Here is a 7,587-nt window from a genome sequence, read left to right on the forward strand (position 1 = left end):
TACATATTTAGCGACAAGACGATGGACGATGCAAATTCAATTACCGATTAATTACAAGAAATACGATAAACATGTATTCTGCGAAATATTCGGTACAAAATGCAATCGTGTATGCAGAATTACAGCTAAGAGTATTCTATCTCCGAAGTGCGACTTTAAAAGCGGAACTTATAGCAGCGCTGCGGTAGTTTTAAAAATTCCAACCCTTTTGCATATTAATGACATTTGTCCTAAAAGGACGTTCACGTCGCTGGTGTATTGTATACTCAAATATGACGTTGCTTATGTATCGTATAAATGTTGCTAAATTCTCGAAAGAGATATAAAAGCGGAAACATCACGAAAATGATATTATCAGGTCGGCCTTCTTGGAAGCTCGCGTGTCTGTTTGCGGTTGGTACGAATTATCCGGATAATTCGCCTCGCTTTACATAAGGCATGTATCGAAACAAGGTATTAATTTGATGCGGTTGATAGCCACGCAAAAAGTATAATCGACGGTGGAGAATACGGACTCGAATTATATTTTGAGAGTGGCTTCTGTATCAAAGTGCACGATGCGTGAGTAGTCTATCATTAAAAGAACTGATGTTATCTAAAGGTGAAATTCGCATTGCATTAATTTGAAATAGAGGAGTAATTTAAATGCCATAAATAACTTAATTAAAGATGAAAGAGATACGCGCAAGAATTAATGAACTTAATAAAAGTCGCAAAGAGTGTATGAAAATCGGTGATATAATCATATTAACGAGCAATTGGCATAGGAAAGTAACAAGTAGCTATAAATCCCTACTGCACCTTTTTGTGAGTTGTATAACCACATTATAAATCGAGTTGAGTGGATATCGTTGATAATTCATAGACTTGAAATGGTGTCCATTGCGTGACAACATGTCGATTACATGAAGCGTGAAGTCGTAAGACGGGAGCTAGACAATATATGTGGAGTGGTCGCAAATGCCACAATTAATAGCGTAAAAGCGTATAAAGCTCGTGTTTGGCAATAAATTTCTAGTCACAATCACTACATCTCGTAAATCTACGTATATTGTGCAAGATTTTCATATCTCACAATAAAATATTTATTAGTCTAATCTGTAAAACGCTGAGTAAACATTGTTATATAATTGTCCGAACTGAAAAGATTGCGCAAATTATAATATTTCAGTATTTACCAACGTAGAATTGCTTCCATAAAATAATAAAAAATAACTTTTCCGCGGAAAAGCCCTTTAAACACAAAAGCGACAAAAGTACCGAATCCCTTTCTCAACCGACGCGTCTTTCTTGCGCGATTCAATTTATACGGTTCCTTTTTTTTCGAGCCCGCGCTTTTGTTCGTTGATCCTGACGGGTAGTGCATCCTGGCGAGGAAGCAAACGGCGCAATGAGGAAAGGAGACGCGCGAGAAGTCGGATAAGCTCCTACTCTCTCCGAACGGAAAGCTTGCGCTTTGTTATTTCATTTTGCGCGCGTTCATTTCGTCCGGGTGTCCGAAGACCGTACGTCCTCGACATCCGGCATGCGAACAGTCCTCTACTACGGGATTCGTTGAACGCCATAACGTATATACTGTATATTTTCGCAGACATTTCGCCGGACGGACGTATGGATCGCAGAGCGCGATAGGTCTCGCCCAGTAATAACAGGTACGCCTGCAGTATATTTAAATCAGCGGTTGTTTCCTCTTTTGCAAACTGTGATGAATATGTCTCAATTATCTCCAAAATGCTTCATGGAGAAAATTACATGAAATAAAACATTAGTAAATGTTTGAAGAAAAAAATTATCTGATTTGTTACATAAAAATTGCGATGGATCGCGTATAATATCTTCAGCTACACAATAATTGTTTTCTCAAATTTTTTTGAAAAAATAAAAGAAAAGTAAATAAAAAGTCAAAATATTACGTTATGACGTAGCACACGCGACGCTGCATTAATGAGATATAGCGAGAAAGTGTCTCTGTCTTTCTCTCTCTTTTTATCGTCCATGTACGTTTTCGGATACCAAATCCAGATTCGTGACTTCGTTATTTTATTTCGACGGGTTATTTCGTCGGGTTATTTCGTCGCCCGTTATTCGCGACGATTCATTGGGCGCCATTACACATTTGCTATATAATTTTGTAGAGGTTTTACGGGGCGGCCATTAGATTTAGGTGCGCGATATATTTCACGGCGGGCGAAAAATGACGCAGCGAGTGGAGTTCGTTGCAGAGTGGATTGCAGTAAACCCTAGTTGAAACAAATGTGATCGATGGTCCATTTACGATACGTCGTTTTGTGTCGGGTAAAATCGAGATAATGTTACGTTTGAACGACACATTCGTGCGTTAAAACTGACATATCTTAATTATACGTTCATTATGTACAAGTCTGCAAACTGGCATTGATATTTAATCGAATAGTTTGGTGGAGAAAACAACTCGCGCACAGGAAGCACAACTTGCGAACTGCCTGATTTTTCGGGCTTAACTGTTATTGATATTACATTTACGTTCCAATCTCGTTATTTATCTCTTATTATTAAAAAGCTTTCAACGCTTAGTTTTCTCTCAAAATTGCGGAACATTTATATTGGTGAGTATGCTTTCAGATTGATTACTCAGTATCAAATATCGAAGAATTATTATTTACGCTCGATAAATCTCTCTCCGAAGCTTACCCCGCGGTTTTCCCGACATTCGCGCACAAAGAGGACTGAAACCGTTTGAAAAAGCACCCCGCAGTATGCTATCAGGGGGCGGCTCTATTCTTTTAGGCTACGAAGTTCTTACGATCGAAAGTAAACATCTAAGCACTCTACAAATGTACACGAAACTGTATGAGGCGGGAGCGAGCGGCCGGGAGATTTCTACTGCCTCAAAAGCGCGCTTCTGATGCTCTTCGTTCGCTTTAAAAAGGGTCTTGAGGAACCCTCTTCAAGTTCCGTCGGTCTTTTATGGTGACAAAGTGGATCGATCTCGTCAGTGTCTGCTCGCACGTCCTGCCACTGGATATCTCGCGGAGGCCCAGATTTTCTGTTCAATCCTCCGAAAACTTTTCACTCACAGTATTTCGCATTGTGCACCAAGTTTTGTTTTTCTTTCTACCGCTTTTGCTAATCCATTCATATTACTGTATATTCCGGTCTGATTATCGCGCCGCATCGACGTCGAGAGAAGCATCCGATGAACTAAACTTTCGAGAGTTATTCCGTTCGAGAAAAAAAATATATAGTCACGCATGTTGCGCGTTTGCATATTCTGCGAAATTACTATGCAAGACTCGTTTAAAGGCTACATATATAATATTATGGTTACGGTATACAGCTAATGGTCTCCTATGCGCGGAAAGCCGAGAAAAGTGTTATACTCGGAACGGTAGGAGTTTATCGAGTGTTCGAAAGGTATGGCTTGCGCAAATAAAAATGTAAATACCTGTACAGCGCTCGAAAGTAGATACTTTGAGTACGCAGTGTCGTATATTTGTTCAGAAGATAGTACTGAGTTTTCTTTTCTTTTTCTCAATGGAAAATTTGTTTAAACTATTTTATGCTCATCGAGTTTCCTTTACGTAACTTACTAGTACTTTACATACAACATTGATACGTCAGCATTAACGACAACGCGCGGAATAAATTTTCTAAGCTTGATTTTCTCGAAATTCCTCTGCAAACTCACATTTATCTTCATGATTTCCAAATTTTGCACTGGATAAATACCCGATGATTCTTACACGCGGTATGTTTGATTGTATCTGCGAGTAATTTCTGCGTGCAACCAGGCATTATCTTGAAAAGCGTTCATTACGTCTTCTTTCTCGGCGCGTATTTGCACGCTATTCTAACGAGCCTCCGCCGTGTTCTCGCCTCGGAAGAATCATATTGCCGCTGCCAAGGGACTTAAAACCCATTTAGAAGGCATTTGTTTCGATAGGGTATCGTTACGATATCGCTCCAATGTCGTTTCAAAATGGTACTCTTAAAAAAGAACGTTACAGACGCTTATATGATACTCTGCATACAAGCTAGCCTCGTTAATTCCGAGCATTTTTACAGTAAAAATGTTTTGAATAATTTTAGTATTATGTGCGATTGTTGTGCTATACGGACTGTGGATATTATTTCAACAGTAGTTATAAAAGTACAGATTCTTTTCTGATAAATTTATTATCCTAATTTATAATAATCGCGATTGAAATTCTTTTTCATTCTTAGTATTTGAAATATAAAAAATGAACATCGTATAAATATTTGAGTAGAAAACAGGTCTATGATATACAACGCAATAAATAATCTCGCATGATACTTGTCTTGAATCTGCTCTTTATCTAGATAAGCCTTTAAATGCTTGCACTTAAGATTCCATGTGTGCACTTGATAGGTCACTGACCAACTAATCAATCGACCGATCCGATCGGCTATTATTTTAGATATGAAAATTGCGGCCAGTTTGCCGTCGCGCTGCGTTGCGCCGTGCGGCGCCGCGGCGATTCGCGTTTCTTGCCGCGTCGTAATTGATCTCGAAGTCTCGTGGTCGGAACGAGCTTCACCTCCCGGGTAGAAAGCTAACGCGTTATAACGACAAGCAAGGCGCTACGCGCACGAAATCAGATGTTAATGGCGTTTCCGTGCTAGGTGAATTACACAGCGCTCGACGTAATTGCAGGCGTTCGCGTATCGCATATGTGTATGTCGTACTTAACAGTTCGCAGCGGGACGCAAATTCGCGAATTTGCACTGCGGAGAAAATGAAATTTCGTCTCAATCTGGCGGGCGCCGCGTCGTGACGCGGCCAATATACACGCCGACTAATTCACTGCGACGAACTGCATTAGGCACCCGACGGAAGCCTGTTACCTTATCTCCGCTCTTTTCGGAACTCTAACTTCGGAGAACGCCGACGCTGCTGCCAGCAGCGCCTGCCTCCTGCAAAAGCAGGCCTGTCAAAATCGTGCCGATAAACTTAAGTATGGGCGTCTGGTGCTGCGCGGACGCACTTCAAACGCGCCAAATCAACGGCAGCTTAAATCCGAACTTTCCACACGTGACCTCGGTTTTGGTAACGCTTGACCTCGCATATGTCAGTTTCACTTGGATCAATTGATAAATGGATACTTTTGTTTTTTTTTCAGGTTTTTTATGCGTACAACCTCGGTCAATTGTGTAGAGTAAAAATATAACGAGAAATTTATAAGAAATTGGAAATTGGAGCGGCAAGAGGTAGAAGCATGAGAATGAAGCACGTTTCTCATTAATTTCTGATACTTGTAATATTGCGAGAATATTATGCACTTATATGTACAGAAATTTTATTAATAAATATTTAATCCTTGTTTTTAAATTTTAGTGCAAAAATAATGTAGGTTAAAATCAACATGTATCGAGTAAAAAGCAAACGTGCTACAAAATTTATGTTGAAAAATGCAACGTTGTTCCAAAGACCTTGTAATTTTTATGCTTGTTGACAATTCTATAAAAATTTAGAGTTTTTTTACACAAAACCGTTATACTTGTTTATTATTGGTCAATAAACGTCAATTCATAAAATCACAAAATGAAACAATTCAACAATAGCGGCAAGCAAGCTTCGTGAGCTGTGGGAAAAATCAGTGCATTTGCATATGCTAAAAACTCGCGATCTCGATCAATACGAGCTCTGACTCATGAGCGCGACACGCTGCAGCTGCTCGAAAATGCTCCTGCTACCACGTGTCGCTCGGAGTTTTGTCGAATTCGAGGGCAATTAAATCAATAATCCCTCACACATAGTAAAGCTATCCCTAAATCTAATTTAATACTACTAAAAAGAAATACTTCTTACACCTCGTTCACTCGAAAACAGATATTGAAATTTTCATAAAAGTCACAGCTACTCACCGATCGAGCCGGCGATGTCACTTTCCCTGTCGCGCGTTTCAATTCTTCTGCTCTGGAAATCGATCTCGGATCGACGAAAAAAAAATCCCACGGAATGAGAGACAAATTGAAGCAAAGGGATACAAAGGGACAAGCCGATCACCACTGTTATTTTGTAGCGACCACCTCGGGCAAATTACAGAATGAATCCTCTTCACGCCGCTTTCGTACGTTCGAACCGTGATAAGAGCCTGCCGCGCTGCGCCCGTGCGTACAACCGTTCAGCTCGATGTCTCGCGCTCAACTGGTCTCCGCTCGTTGGCGCGGATTTCTCGCCGGCCAATCGGCGTCGAGACTGCGCGTCGCGGCGCGCTGCAACTCCTCTCCTCGTGTTGTACACCGTGCCTTAGGTTTAACCCCCGTCAGAGGGGGGCCCTCACTCGTCCCTTCTCGCTTCTACAACCAAGGTTCTCCCGTTTGTTTCCCTCGCACTTTCGCGCGCTACGGGGGACGCGAGTGAGCGAGCGAGGGTCGTTGGCACGGCGCATGTGTGCGTACCGCGGAGAGACGGAGCACGTCGCGTTACCTCAGGTGCGAATTTCAAGACGGATTTGAATGGCCTCGCACGGTCAATCCCGTATTCGCACGCTGGCGTAAACTCGACGTTTGTTTAGCCGCGAGATTACGACGCGCTCGCTCGTTTATGCGTGCCGCGATTGTGGTAAAATTACGATTGTCAGGACCGCCGGGCTGCGCGACTATTTGCATGACATTTCGTCGACACACGTCCATCAAAAAGAGTAAAAGACCGGAGAAAGAGCACAACATTGCGTCGGTGAGAAATAATGGACCAAAGTACAATGATAATTTAGATGCAGTCGTTCCAGTTATTCTCTCTCGACGTCAATTCACACTGTTGTAAAGCCAATTGTTATGAAATATAATTTATCAAGTCTGAAAATGCGAATTTTTTCTACTTTTGAAGCTTACATCTGATCCCGGGATAATATTCCGAACTATTCTTCAGCTTTGCGTGAAATAATGTCGGTACACATTTTTGGTTTCATCCCCGCGTAGATCGGGCGACAAAAATTCACTTGGTGCATCTGAAGGGTCTACAGTTCCAACGGCATAGTATTAAAAAAATATATTTGTGCGCCGCGTTGGAAGCGACATTGGAAATTGTAGTTTAAAGTTAACATTTCCTCTTTTCGAAATAATAAACTCGCAGTCCTACGCAATCTTTGCGAGCCACTTTATGTGGCTAGAATTCTGGCCGCATAAAGAGTGCACTCTACGGTCTCGCGGAATTTACACGCCGGTAAACACGGAGGATGTAAAAAATATAGAATATATTTTATTTGTGATAGTATTTATATTGTGCACTACGACCGCATATACACTTATCGTCTCTCTCTTCTCTCCCGTCTCCCTCAACGCCTGCTTACTCTCTTTCTCTCTCCCTCTCTTTCTCTCTCCCTCTCTTTCTCCCTTCCGCTGTATTCCCTGATAATTCCATCGGGGGCTCAACATAATGCTTTTTTCACCCCGCCTTCGGCGCGCTGCGCGACAGGCTCTAATATCTGTACGCAGCCCTCCCGCCCCGAGTGATGCGAATTTTTTCCGGAAACGACTTTCCATTCGACCGCACGAATCCACGAGTATCCCCCAAGGCACCCGCGAATTATCTGAGTACCTTGGGTAATTCCATTGGGAATCGTATTGCATAATGTTAAGAAAACG

At 41.7% G+C, this 7,587-nt stretch overlaps 1 long non-coding RNA gene across 1 annotated transcript in view; it reads left to right on the top strand.

Annotated features, from left to right (window-relative positions):
- The window catches only part of LOC105670473 (uncharacterized), a 40,130-nt gene extending 38,452 nt beyond the window's left edge, over positions 1–1,678 (top strand). Inside the window, exon 3 of the long non-coding RNA XR_001100431.2 lies at positions 1,592–1,678. This is a non-coding gene — a long non-coding RNA (uncharacterized lncRNA). The remainder of the gene's footprint in view (positions 1–1,591) is intronic.
- The last annotated feature ends 5,909 nt before the right edge of the window (positions 1,679–7,587 follow it).

The sequence above is a fragment of the Linepithema humile genome, chromosome 4 (assembly GCF_040581485.1).
Source record: "Linepithema humile isolate Giens D197 chromosome 4, Lhum_UNIL_v1.0, whole genome shotgun sequence".
Lineage (NCBI taxonomy): Eukaryota > Metazoa > Arthropoda > Insecta > Hymenoptera > Formicidae > Linepithema > Linepithema humile.